This window comes from Corythoichthys intestinalis, chromosome 20, assembly GCF_030265065.1.
Source record: "Corythoichthys intestinalis isolate RoL2023-P3 chromosome 20, ASM3026506v1, whole genome shotgun sequence".
NCBI classification, from domain to species: Eukaryota; Metazoa; Chordata; class Actinopteri; order Syngnathiformes; family Syngnathidae; genus Corythoichthys; species Corythoichthys intestinalis.
Window position 1 is genome coordinate 20361266 of NC_080414.1, and position 14078 is coordinate 20375343.

General features: G+C 39.1%; 1 protein-coding gene across 3 annotated transcripts in view; it reads right to left on the reverse strand.

Annotated features, from left to right (window-relative positions):
* Positions 1–2748, reverse strand: part of dlgap1b (discs, large (Drosophila) homolog-associated protein 1b) — a 233648-nt gene extending 230900 nt beyond the window's left edge. For all 3 annotated transcript variants that reach the window (XR_009061613.1, XM_057824079.1, XM_057824078.1), the window contains exon 1: positions 2548–2748. The gene's annotated coding sequence lies outside the window, so the exon portion shown is untranslated. The remainder of the gene's footprint in view (positions 1–2547) is intronic.
* Positions 2749–14078: the final 11330 nt, after the last annotated feature.

Consider the following 14078-nt stretch of genomic DNA (forward strand, 5'->3'; position numbering starts at 1 on the left):
AGTATCACGATATATCACTTTCGATATTTTGTCACACCCCTAGTAGGTAGAGCAGGATTTTCCATAAGAACACATTATAATAAAAAAAAAAAATCATTCCACAGCCCAAAATCCTACACTAAATCCTGAATAAATGCTGCTGGTACTATTGCAAATAGCAATTACACAGAACAAAACAAATAAATTATGAATAAAAATCAGAATATAATATTAGTATTAATAATAATGATAGGCCTACCTGTAATCATGTAACAAATTGAGTTCTAATGTGGCGAATTTGTTTTGCGTGGTGTACCTGAACGCACCGCGTGGCTGACTTTAAAGAGTGAGAGAGGATTTTTTACTTTTACTTTTTATGTTCATGTTGTGTTGCCCAAGTTTGATTGATTAAGTGATTAAAAATCAGGACGAAGCTGGCGATTTTTGGGCGATGTTACAATCATAACAAGTCACCTTAACTTATAAAGACTGGCGAACAGAAGTCAGAGGAGGACCGTCCAGATCGTAGACATTCTACGGCTGTACTGTCGAGCCAGTTCACGGATGCGTACACAACGCTCATTTTTTTCTATCATTTCCATCTTCATTTCAATGGGAAGCATCACCTTTTTTTCACCACCTGCACTAACATTCTTGGAACCCATGTTGATTTCGTTCACAGGAAAATCCGCCGTACGTCCGTCTTGCGGAAAAATAAAGAAACTTTGGCACTACCATAAATCGTTGTATTTCGAGCATGGCTTCAGATGTAGAAACAAATGGCGCGTCAAATTTTATGTCGGCTGTCGAAAAGATTGTGTGTGGAGGTACCACTGTATTAGCTTTTTTCATTCTTTTGCAATTCTTCAGCAGTTGAAAATGAATTGGTTCCACCAAGAACAACACACTTTCTAATAACTACCAAATATAGGGCTGCAGCTATCGAATATTTTAGTAGTCGATTAATCGATGGACTAGTTAGTTCAAATAATCGAGTAATTGGATCAGGAACATGAAAAATTAAAATACCTGAGCTGAGCCTCAAACGGTATAATTAAAAAAATAAAAATAAAAAAATAAAAAACAACAACAAAAGAACAATTGGCTAACTTATATAGAAAAAGTCCGCTAGCTTAAATGCTATAAAAGTTTTTTTTACAATGCTCTTAACAAATGGTTCTGACACAAATTCCCACAATAAACGGCTAAATATACCTATAAACAAAATTATGAATGCATTAAAAAACATTAGCTGAAACAAAAACTTAGCTTACGTTGATCTTAACAGGGAGCGGTTGGATTCAGCAATGTGAAAAGAGGCAGACCAGAGGGCAGTGTATCCACTCTAATCAATAAAACGAAATGCAAGCACTTTCAAAATAAACCATTACAACGGCACTTTAATACTCAAAGCAACAAAATTTAATTCGAATATTTTTTTCTAATCGAATACTTGAGTTAATCGATTAATCGTTGCAGCACTAACCACCACACATAGTGTACGTACTCTATTCGACTGTGAGGTGCCTAAACTTGGCTGGCCCCTAACGTCTTGCCATTTCTGTCGTTCATTTTTGATGTGTTGATCTGTAACTCAACATCCTAGTCTTCATCTTCAACTCAAAAGCTGTGCTGATCGCAAATTCAGAACAATGCACGGCAATGGCCAGTTAAAGAGCTATGCCAAAGAAAAACTTCGAAATGTTTCCAGTGAGAATGGCAGCAGTACTGCCTCCTGGTATGTGAATGTAAGCTATCAGGCAATTAGGGAACAGTACCATTGCATTTTTTTTTTCATTACCTCCCAAAATTGTACAAAAATGCGACTCAAGTATCCATTTTATTTTCTGCTTTTACAATATTTCAAGCACTAAAACTGCAAATGATTTTTTTTTTCTGCCATATCTGTCATTTGCTTGCACACATTCCTGTAAGTGAATATCACGATACACAGATAACCCTGATCATTTTTTTTTTTATATATCTAGGAAAGTCATGTGTATCGTTTAAACCGGTTTAGAACTGAGAGCTACAAAAATTAGTGCTAGTATGAAAGCACCTGCGATCACATTCTGCTCATGACCTTATCAACGAGACTTTTGACCCCCCGCCGATTTCCACTACTTAACCCTAGATTCCCTGGCCTATCTAATGAATTTTATTCATACTACATTATAGGTGCTCCCATTTTACCTTGTTTCTTCAAGTCTGCCAATTATAGTACTTTAACACATATCCTAACTCAACTCAACATGCTTATCACACCTTCCCTACCAAGTGGAAATTAAAGAAATACGGATGAGGCAAACGTGAGCAGGGGTTGATTGGATGCATTAGTGGTTACCTCATTATCACTTAACACAGTAATTGGATGAGGGAGAGGGGGGGAAACTTTGTTGAAAGCTTTCATTCACCTTTTGATGTAAAATATTTTATCAAGACTAAAAGCAGATAAACGCAGCCTGACGGTCCCACATGCACATTCGCACTGAAATCGTTTGCGCAACAACCCCAACTGATCTGAACGTGTTGAACATTTTTGCGCATTTTTGGGGGGGTTTCTCCTACCTTGGCAACGCAGCTCGGCGTCTGTCTGGCGTGGAGGAAGCCCTGCGCGATATTCCTTTGCCGGGAGATGACTGCGGCGTGGATGCGGTAGTAGGACGTCACTTGTTTGGCCGGCTCCGACACGCCGTCGTAGTGTCCCCCTGCATCGCTCCGTGTGTTTGGCTGCATCACAGAGCATGTGTGGAAGTGCGTGTATGTGTGTGTGAGAGAGCGAGTGAGAGAGGGAGAGACAACACAAGCTGCACATGATTGGGATGGGGAAAAACACGGCCTGGATTACATGCCCGGACCCAAGTAAGACTAGACATTTGGCACCCGTTGACGGCAAATGCTGTCCAATTTATTTGGACTTGTAGTGCAAATTGATTAGACGTCTATCACCGTCAATTAAAGTGAATGCGTTAAGATAGGGAACATGTGGAAAATGTTATTTTCTATTAATTTGGTCATGTCACCAGAGGCGTAGCAAGGGTCCCCGGGGGCCCCAGGCAACAAGCAACATGGGGCCCTTCGAGTGTGTGCAAGTAAGGGGGACAGTTGGACTTGGAGCAAATTGCTCCAAATCCAACTGTCCCCCTTACTTGCATGTGTAAAAGCTTTACACGTACCGTATTCTACTGACTAGCTGGTAAGTTATATTGCTTTTACTTAGTAAGGCAAGGCAAGGCAAATTTATTTATATAGCACAATTCAACACAAGGCAATTCAAAGTGCTTTACATCACATGAAGATCATAAAAATCACATTTAAATCAATACAATGTAAAAACCAAGACAAAAGATCGCATTTAATCACAAATGGAATAAATATAAATAAATAAAAATAAAACAAAAACTACTACTACTAATAATAATTGAAATCAGCAATGGAGATAAGCACAAGAGGAATAGAAAGCAGGTAGATTGAAATATATAGCCAGTTATTAGGGGTGTAACGGTACACAAAAATCTCGGTTCGGTACGTACCTCGGTTTTGAGGTCACGGTTCGGTTCATTTTCGGTACAGTAAGAAAACAAAATACAAAATATAAATGTGCTAGTTGTTTATTACACACTTTTGTGCTTTCAACAATAGGAACATTAGCCTCTACAAAGCTGGAATTCTGGTCAAAAATAGAAAATACAATATTCTGAACTGTAGAAATTTTGAAAAACAAAATAAAAATAACTTTGGCTAAGACCTTTTCTTTAAAATAAATATCTGATGTGCAAAATTGAACTGTTGCAACACTGAAGTGAAGAGTTGTTCCATCTATATTCTTTTTTAATTTGAATTCCCCACCCAGAAGGCCAACCATCTTCCATGTTAACATTTAACCATTACCCACGCTGCTCACTGCACTTCTGAGTGGTGCGACGGCCCTGGCCGTTTAATTGTTATCTTTTTTGAGACTGTCAGTCATCTGATCGCCGCGTCCGCCAGCTGGCTGCCTCCCCTCCCAACGTGGCGTACTCTGATTGACGCCGGACGGGCTGACGACGTCCCCGCCGCTGACGGGCCACCCGAACTAGCCGCTGTCTGACATGTATCCATTATGCAGCGCTTTGTTTACATTTGCGGCAATAACGACACTTTACGGCAGCTAATCCGATACACGGTAATACGGCTCTGGGTAATACTATTAGGCCGTTGTTTGAGCTTGCATACCCGCCTGTGTGTTGTATTGTGCCTGAGTCTTGTTAACCAAATAAAGGCCGCGTTAACAAAAGTCATCTGACCGCTCGTCATTATACAGTCAACACTCAAAGAGTTCGCTACTTCGCATTTGACAGCATACGTGCCGCGTACCTCCTCGCCAGCTGTTAGCTCGCTATTCATTCACCTGTGCATTTGATCGCTATTTTGTTACACTCCCGCTTTTTCGGTGAGGTATTTTGTGTTCATTCGTTATTGGATCGTTTTTGTTCACCACTGTAAATAAGAGCACCGCAGCAGTAGAGGTAAACTGCCGTTTTCGTTCAACCCGTTTTGTTTAGTGTAGAAGCCAGGTTAGTGGCTGTATTGTTTTTTCTTTTTTACAATCAGTGTTTACTTAGCGGGTGGGGTTCAAGTGTAGTTTCATTTTTGTTGTTGTTTTGGCCTGAGCTTACACTGAAGCTAGCTTCTTCCGCATTTTGTGTATTTTGTTCATTGCGAGTTCGACTTGTGTGAATAAATTTGTGTCCACTTGCAACTTGTGTGCGTGTCTCGTTTTATGTTACGCCCTTAGCAGCCGTCCGTGGGACGTAACAGTGGGATTATGGGAAGCATGAGCGGGCATTCCGCGCTTGCGTTAAATGCGTCAAATATTTTAACGTGATTAATTCAAAAAAATTAATTACGCGCTAAATTTGACAGCACTTTACGTTTCGTCAGAAACTCGTTCGGTACGCCCCCGTACCGAACCGAGGACCCCGAACCGAAACGGTTCAATACAAATACATGTACCGTTACACCCTTACCAGTTATGGATATGCAGTGCTAAACAAAAGCGTTTTTAGCCCTGATTTAAAAGAGCTAACAGTTTGAGCATACTTCAGACGTTCAGGTACCTTGTTCCAGAGGTGAGGAGCATAATAACTAAATGTTGCCTCACCCTGCTTGGTTCTTGTTCTTGGAATATGCAGAACACCGGTTCCAGACGACCTTAGGTGTCTAGATGTTTCATAGGAATCTAACAAGTCAAGCATGTATTTTGGTCCAAGGCCATTAAGTGTTTTGTAGACGAGCAGTAGTATTTTATAGTCTATCCTTTGACTCACTGGAAGCCAGTGTAGCGATTTCAAAACCGGTGTAATGTGGTCCAGCTTCCTTGTATTTGTGAGGACTCTGGCTGCAGCATTCTGTACTAGCTGCAGCTTCCTAACTGATTTTTTATCAAGACCCGTAAATAGACTCGTAAATATACCATTGCAATAGTCCAATCTGCTGAAAATGAAAGCATGCATAAGTTTTTCCATGTCTTGTTGAGTCAGAATGTTAAGGATAACATTCTGGCACAGAAGTGAATCATGTGACATCTTATCAGTTTGACTGATCAGTGTGTATGTTGATTCTAAACACTGATTTTATGTTCGAGGTAACATCTTTAAGTATGAAGAAATGCTAGCCTGCTCCAATGCTGTTAGCAAATGCTAACAAGCTAGTTACAACAAGTCAAGGCAGATTTTTGGTTTAGGACATAAAAATACTACTACTACTACTACTACTACTACGTCTGCAGTGCTAGTACGACATTAGGACATAAAACTACAGTAACATAGTACACTCACCGCTGTCTTGTTTCCTTTTCTCCTCTTCTGCTTTTTTTTTCTTTCTTTTTTTCGCTTCCAGAAGGATAACTTCTCTTCATTTTGCCAATTAAAATAAGGCCAGATCGCCGGCCATGCTCACTCTGAGTCACGTGACACACATACATACTGGTAAAGTATAATGAACACAAAGGTGGGGGGTTCGAGTGCACTGCACGCACGTGCGGTCATCTTGACCATAAAAGTGGTGAAAAGTAAGCATTTCACACTGACTCATATGGATGTACTTACATTCGTTCATGGACGCACACATCAGGTGGCCGTCCTCTGCTCGAAATGCACACCTTACGCCTATTCTCGCTTCCAGAATACGCAGCGCTTGTGACGTATGACAATAACAGGACTGGTTGCTATGGGAACGTACGCATACCCAAGGAACCTTGCTAAAAGGAGTATTAAAACTGCTAATAAAATCGTTTAAGATTATTTTAGATGCATGTTATATTTTTCTTATGGAGTATTCGACAAGGAAACCTCCTAAACCACTGAAATACAAAAAAAACTTTGAGCATAGTTATTTCTATAACACATACAAAAACCGATTTTCATTCAATTTTTTTTTTAATGATTTGCAAAATAAAAGTTAACAAAAACAGCAATAACCCCAACTTTCATCTCCTAATTTTTATTTTCCCTCCTTTCCTCACATACTTAATGCCAAATCTCAATTTCAACTATTTAAGAACATAGGATACATATTAAAATTGAAGTTAATGTAAACATTTATTTTTAATTTTTTTTTAAATAATAAAGATATAAGTAACATACATTCAGAAAAATATGTACAAATGACTTATATTATGCGTGAAATGGAATATGTTTTGAAGATCGCGCAAACTTTGACTTTTTTAAATCATAAAGAAATGAATAAGTAGCCTAACATAAATGAACAAATATAAGTCCAAACTTCACATTGACGGCTTAGATTAGGGTTCACTAAATCAGGACCTCGGTGCCACTTTTCCTGTCGTGTTTTCCACGTCTCTCTCCCCTAACACACCTGAATCAATGAATCAAAATAATCAGGATCATTATCGGTCTTCTGGAGAGGTTGCTGATGACATAATCATTTTATTCAGGTGTGTTAGGGGAGAGAGACGTGGAAAACACGACAGGAAAAGTGGCACCGAGGTGCGGATTTAGTGAACCCTGGCTTAGATGTTCTGAACCTCAAAAAAATGAAACTAAACATGATAAATAAGCCTCCTCAACTCTTTCGTTGCTCTTAAATATTTGATCCATTTTATGTTTCATTGTTCTTTTTTGTCGCATGAATTCAACAACCTTTTTTTTTTTTTTGCTGTTCCAGAATACATGCACATTTGAACCAATCAGAGCTAACTATCTCTGCTAATCACATGTCAGTATGTCAGCCAATTGAACGGATAAATGAGTCCAGGCGTTTTGCTTTGCTGCGTGCATTCGCACATAGACGATACTCATCATCATCACACTCAGATAACTGCAGCAGCTGGGGAAACCTCCATGCCGTCCGTGGAATAAAATAAATGATAAATATTGGTGGAAACGGATTACGCTACACAAGCACTTTATTATGCTTGTTGTGAACACTTGTGTATGTAAATCTGAAGTTGGTAGATTGTTTTCTTCTTGGAGATGAAATGCATGTGTGGCAGTTTATTGCCGTCATATTTTCGGAATCAAAGCACCGTGTACCAGAACAGCCTTTCGGCCCTGAATCTTATACCTGAACTGCGTTCTGGCCCTGAATTTTATACAGGAACTGTGTTCCTGACCGTTCTGGCCCACTTTCACCCCTGGTTTTAACCTTTGCGTTGTTACCTCCTCTTTCACCTAAAAAAAAAAAAAAAAAAAATGTAATGAAATGTTGGTTTTGTTCCTAGGGGGCGCTACACACATTTATGCATATTTTTATTTTATTTTATTTTTTTATTTTTATTTTTTATTTTTTTTTTTACATTTTATCAACGTTTTCACCAGTGTTCACCAGGCTGTTGAGTTTGGTGAGTTTTGAAGCATTCTATTCCAAGGGTGTCAAAGTAGGGCTCAAAGCGTCGGCGGGACAAAGGATGACTGCTAGGGGGCACTACATTGTGTATTTGGAATTTTTCTTTACACGGTATCAAGATTGCACCTGTCTTGACCTGCCTGCCGATTTTGGTGAATTTTGAAGCATTATAAGGGGGTCAAATTGATCTCAAAGGGGCTGCGGAACAAAGAATAACTATAATAATAATAAAACCGAGGAACCCCAAAAGGTTGCCAAAAAAAAAAATCTTTGTTACCTCAAATAAAATCAAATCAACTTTTATTTGTTTAGACCAAATCACAACAACAGTTATCTCAAAAACATGTTTTAAGGTGCAGTAGCCCTACGCTGGATTTCGACCTACTTGAGCATTATAGTTTTTTTATTTTTTGTTTGCCGGGTACTGGGTACTGCATATGCAGTATTTGCACTGTTACATCAATATCTATGCACAAACTGTCACACAATCAAATCAAGTCAGCCATCTGCCTCCTAGTCTGAGTAGTGTAAATTATCATATACGCACTTTTATGTTATTACAGTAATCTCTCGATTTTCACGGTTAATGGAGACCAGAACCCACCGCGATAAGTGAAAAAACGCAAGTAGCGCATAAAAAAATAAATTAAATAAATAAATACATTTTGGGGGCGGGGGTGTTATTCATTCAGATTTAGCATTGGAAAGAGATACATATAAGACATGTTTTTTTCACCTTTTTCATTTTAATAAATGTTTTTTAAGCACTTCAAATGTAATAATTATGATAAGTATTAAACATGTTACTGTCCCACCAAATTATTTTTAAACAAGAGTAAAGTAGCAATAAAATGCTTCACTTTATTAAATGCTTCATTGAGTAAGTCTACTCAAATCTGCACTTTCTGGTCACTTACACACAATGAATTGCCACAGCAACTGTTTAACAAGCTAAACAATGATTGACGCATGCGGCGCTTCTGAGTTCATGACTTTGGCCAGATCAGACACAAACATCTGTCAATCATCGTTTACTTTAATAAGCTACTCCAGTGCATGTGCACTGCCTAACACGGACAAGGAGCAGGGAGAGAGAGGGAGGGAGCGAGTGTGAGACTACACGATCGGCTCGGGACAGCTCATCTGTTTTTTTTTTTGTTTTTTTTTAATTGAAAAAAAATTTGCGATTGACTGAGGGTGCGAAGTTTGAAGCGCGAAGTAGCAAGGGAGTACTACCTCACCACTTGCTGCTAGTCACATAGGCTAGGTTCATACCACAGGTCTTAATGTACAAATCCGATTTTTTTCTATTCTTCCGACTCAATTGAGGCATTAACTTTGCGATCTGAATGGAACAAGCTGCGTAAAGTGGACCATTTCAAATCCAATGTAGGTCGCTTTCGTTACGTGGTTAAAATCCGATCTGGGCCACATTTTTCCAGAATGTGGCTGCGGTCTTAACTGTAAAGTCTCCTGAATTGGAATTCATGCAGCAATTGAGGCAGGGAGGAAGTCAGCAATGGAGCTGTGCAATAGCGTTAGAGCCTAGCTTGAACTTGGCTTTAGGGAGGACGCTGGCTTGACCAGTCATATAAAAAGAAAAAAATGGGAAAGAAAAAGGATAAGCCTGAGAATGCTCGGTTTTCTTCCTATGCGCCAGCTAAAAAATATTTCGATATAGCGTACATGGCCAAAAGTGGGGGCAAACTAACCGTATGTGTGTGCGTCATGCACGCACAGTGTGTGCATGCATTCTATCAATAAATATTACTGTATAAACTTTGAATATAAGACTAAATGGGGATTATTTATGTCTGTTATTGGTGTCCTCTGTTTGGAAATCATTAAACCAAAATATGATCACCATAGAATAACGTAGAGTCAGCATGTATAGTCATTTGTTTTGATGCTTCTGCGCATGCCCGTGAGTTTGCTCAGCGCGTGTCAGACTGCGAGTAAGCTCAATGCGAAAATGCAGTCTGAACACATGAAGAACATGGGAATTGTGCATTAAGACCTGCGGTCTGAACCTAGCCTTTTTCACTTTAGAATCAATCTGTGTAACCTGTAATCCGTGTATACTTTAGTTTTATGTAGTGCACTTTCTGGCAAAGCTTTAAATCTCATTGTACTCTGTACAATGACAATAAAGGCTTTCTACGTATTCTATTCTATTCTAAACTGTTTGTTTTAAATGTTTACTATGTCAAAACTACCATCACGAAAGTGTTTAGATTCGAGTTTAATTTGTTCAATGACCAAGCTTGTATCACAGATAATTTTGGGATGAATTGTCATTTTATCAAGCCCCACCCCTCAAAACAACAAAAAATGTTGTAATGAATAATTTCATAAAAGGGCACTCCATAATTTATATAGTAATTTATAGAAACATGTAGGAATGATTTATTCATTTTCCAAGCCGCTTATCCTCACAAGGGTTGTGAGGGTACTGGAGTAAATATATATTTTTAAATAGTATAGGTTACTTTATAATTCTAAACCAGTGTTTTTCAACTGGTGTGCCGTAAGAGGTCGTCATGTTTGCAATGTGAAATTTATCCAATCGCGCAATTTTTTTTTTTTTTTAACATTGTCGGGTGGAGCTGCAGTAAAAAGGCAGGAGTACGTAGAAGATTGGTCACGTGCAGATGAGCGGGGTATTGCTCGGATTTCTAGCCATCAGCCACGTTTCTGTCCGGGTCAACTGTACATCATTAGACACCTCAAGTGTCAATATACACGAAAATGTCCTTTCCATTTTATCCTTATGTGGCGACTGTCACCCCCCCCCCCCCCCCATGTTTTATTCCAACACATTGTCAAGGATAGCAAGGTGGCTGATGGCTAGAAATCCGAGCAACTATCAAACAGCACCATGGTGCCAAGCAAGCTTAAACCTCATCTCCAAACGAAACACTCGTCGTTTCAGAACAAATTGATGGACTAGCCTTCGTGAAAACACACAGAAACAGGCCCCTTTTTGAGAAAAACTACAAAGGTCAATGAGAAAGCCCTCAAAGCCTTGTTGCTGAACTTGTTGCTTAATCCAAAAAGTCCCACACGATAGCAGAGACATTAATACTACCTGCCTGCAAAGCCATTGTCACCGAGATGTTTGGCCCTGATGCGGCGAAAGACATTGCTAAAGTCCCCCAGTCTGATAATTCTGAGCTTTTCAAGGCTAACTGCTGTAATAAAAATAAAAACAGAGAGCGACTCAATCAATCAATCATATGTATTTATATAGCTCTTTACAAAACCTGAAAGGTCCCCAAAGTGCTTTACAACAAAGACAAACATGGCTCATAGTAAATAAAAGGCAGGAAAGTATTATACAATGACATTAGGAAGAAAAAAAAAAAAAGAAACGAAACAACGCATCACGATACAAGTCAGACAGCAAATAAAACAATAAAACAGATAAAATTCGAAAACATTAAAAACCCTAAAGAAATAAAACCAGGCTGAACTAATCTTGGGGAAAGGAGAGTCTAAAAAGGTGTGTCTTTAAACAATATTTAAAAAGTCCCAAATTTGTAGTGGTGTGGATTTAAGGGGGAAGACTATTCCATAACCTGGGCTCAACAACCACAAAAGATCGGTCTCCCCATTGTTTGAGTTTGGACCTCCAAACATGCAAATGAAGTTGGCCGGTAGAGCGAAGAGTCCTGCCAGAATTACGGATGGTTATAATTTCCGGTAAGTAAGAAGGAGCCTGGCCATTAATAGAATTAAAAACAAACAGTAAAAGTTTAAAATCAATTCTAAAATGGACTGGAAGCCAGTGGAGCTATGATAGCACGGGGGTAATATGTTCACGTCTAGGTGTATCTGTTAAAAATAGAGCAGCAGCATTTTGAACAAGTTGGAGACGAGAAATTGAGGACTTGGGAAGACCCACATAAAGTGCGTTGCAGTAATCCAGCCTTGCGCTTATAAAAGCGTGAATTGCTTTTTCAAGGTCGTGGCGAGTAAGAGGAGGCTTCACTTTGGCCAAGAGACGGAGCTGGAAAAAACTTGCTCTTACAACAGGACTAATCTGTTTTTCAAAGTTGAGCCTGCAATCGGATGTCACTCCGAGACTTTTAACATGTGTTTTAAAAAAGGGAGCCAGAGTGCCAGGATTGGGCTCAAGGGTATTTAACATAGAAGGTGTGCCAAAAGTAATATATTCAGTTTTGCTTTCGTTAAGATGTAAAAAGTTTTGTGCTAGCCACTGCTTCACATCGGATATGCACTCCATTAATTTAGTGAGAGCAGTTTGTTCGTTGGGTCTCAGGGGGCGATACAGCTGCAGGTCATCAGCATAAAAATGAAAAGAGATAATATGTGTTTTATAATTGATCCTAATGGTAGGAGATAAAGTGCAAAGAGAACACGCCCTAAAATAGGGCCTTGTGGCACCCCACAAGACAGAGAAGTTTGTGAGGAGGAAAATTCCCCAATCATTACCGAGAATGTCCTATGTTCCAGGTACGATTTAAACCACTGTAGAGTGTTACCACGGCTACCTACAAAGTGTCGACTGTATCAAATGCTGCTGTGAGATCTAGTAAAACACACTGAGAGCTGTTGAAGATGATTCCTGCCAGGACATCGGCTTTGTGTTCATCTAAACAGGCTCAAGTTTCACACTGAGTAAGTCTAAATATTGAGAAATAATTTTATAATTAAATATACTGTATTGAAAGTAATTTTGGAACATTTTTTGTTTGTGGTGTGCTGCGAGATTTTTTCCAATGTAAAAACGTGCTGTGACTCACAAAAGTTTGAAAAACACTGTTCTAAACTACCTTAAAATAGGGTTTTGGCATACCAGTAAAAGGACTGATTTAAACCGGGAACCTGTGTAACTGTAAGAGACGTCCTTATCACTAACTACACAAAATATACTTTTGTCTATTTTAAAAATTTAAAGTCAAGTCTGCTTAGAAAGCCCAAATTCATCAAATTATCCCAAACAGTTTCAAGGGCAAACAGTTGACATTAAAATATTGAATGATAAATACACGAGGAATAATTACCAAACATTAGAAATAAACATCAATGAAGACATCCCCTGTTCTAAAACCTCCAACGCCAATGCGGGAAAAATAAAAATACTGTACATACATATTTCCCCCATGTATTGAACATCAGGTTTATGTGTAGGTGGAGTGTCAGTAGCTTCCCACACACTTAAATACATAACATTGAAGTGGCATCAGGGCACTGTGACACTGCAGATACATATCCGTATATAAGATGGAACACAACTGTACATGTGGGAATGGTTGTTTTGTTTATTTGGGGAGGGTGTATTTATTGTGCTCATAGCAAGCATTCAACTATTTTATTGCGGGTAGTCAATCAAGATGTTGTGTGGATGCGTCAGTGCAGTCAATAATCCCTCCGGACTCTACAGTGATTATGAGCAGACACTCAGGTGTATGCAGCCGAATTATTTGCTGTTGTTGTGCGTTGACTTTTACCATAATGAATCCCATTGGACCCTGAGGAAAGTATCATGTTCCCCTGCGGTAAATCCTTACAGCTCGTGCCTTCAACAGGAACACACTGTGGCATACTTACAATTCATTCAAGCCTGAGACGCTTTTCCGTCTTGCCTGAGGGAAGCTGCTCACCTTGCTTGTGTCGGGCATCCTGAAAAAAAACGAGCAGTCAATCAGCATTGTGTACAGCAGATGTGCCGAATTCACAATATACTTATAGCTTCCTTCAGAGGGCCAAATTGGGCTGTCACTATTAATGGACAAATAAAACAGTAATCAATGATCAATCAACAACCCTTTTGATATTTCCCGAACCTTTTAGATGACCTAAAAATGTCTGGATCCTCATTTTTGAGGCTCTTCCATGTATTAACATTGTTTATTTATTTATCTATTGTTCTTAAAATTTTATTTTAGCAAGAAACATTACGTCAAAGCTCATGATTTACATTCACGAAGCCACACAAAACGACAAGGTGGACCGGATTAGGCCCCCAGGCCGTGGGTTTCACACCTGTGCTGAACAGACTCAAAGCCCATAAACAGTCCATACAACAAATTAATTATTCAACACAACATTGTGGTGCTTTGAGTTACAAGAGTGGTCAACAAATTAACTTGTAACTCAAAACACTCACAATTTCTTGCTCCACTTCTATAACATTGAGCCGCTCCTTCGGCATCTTGGCCATCTGAGTGCTGTATAATTTAAACATGTGTATGTAGATCTGCTCCGTGTTTTGGTTCTACCACTGG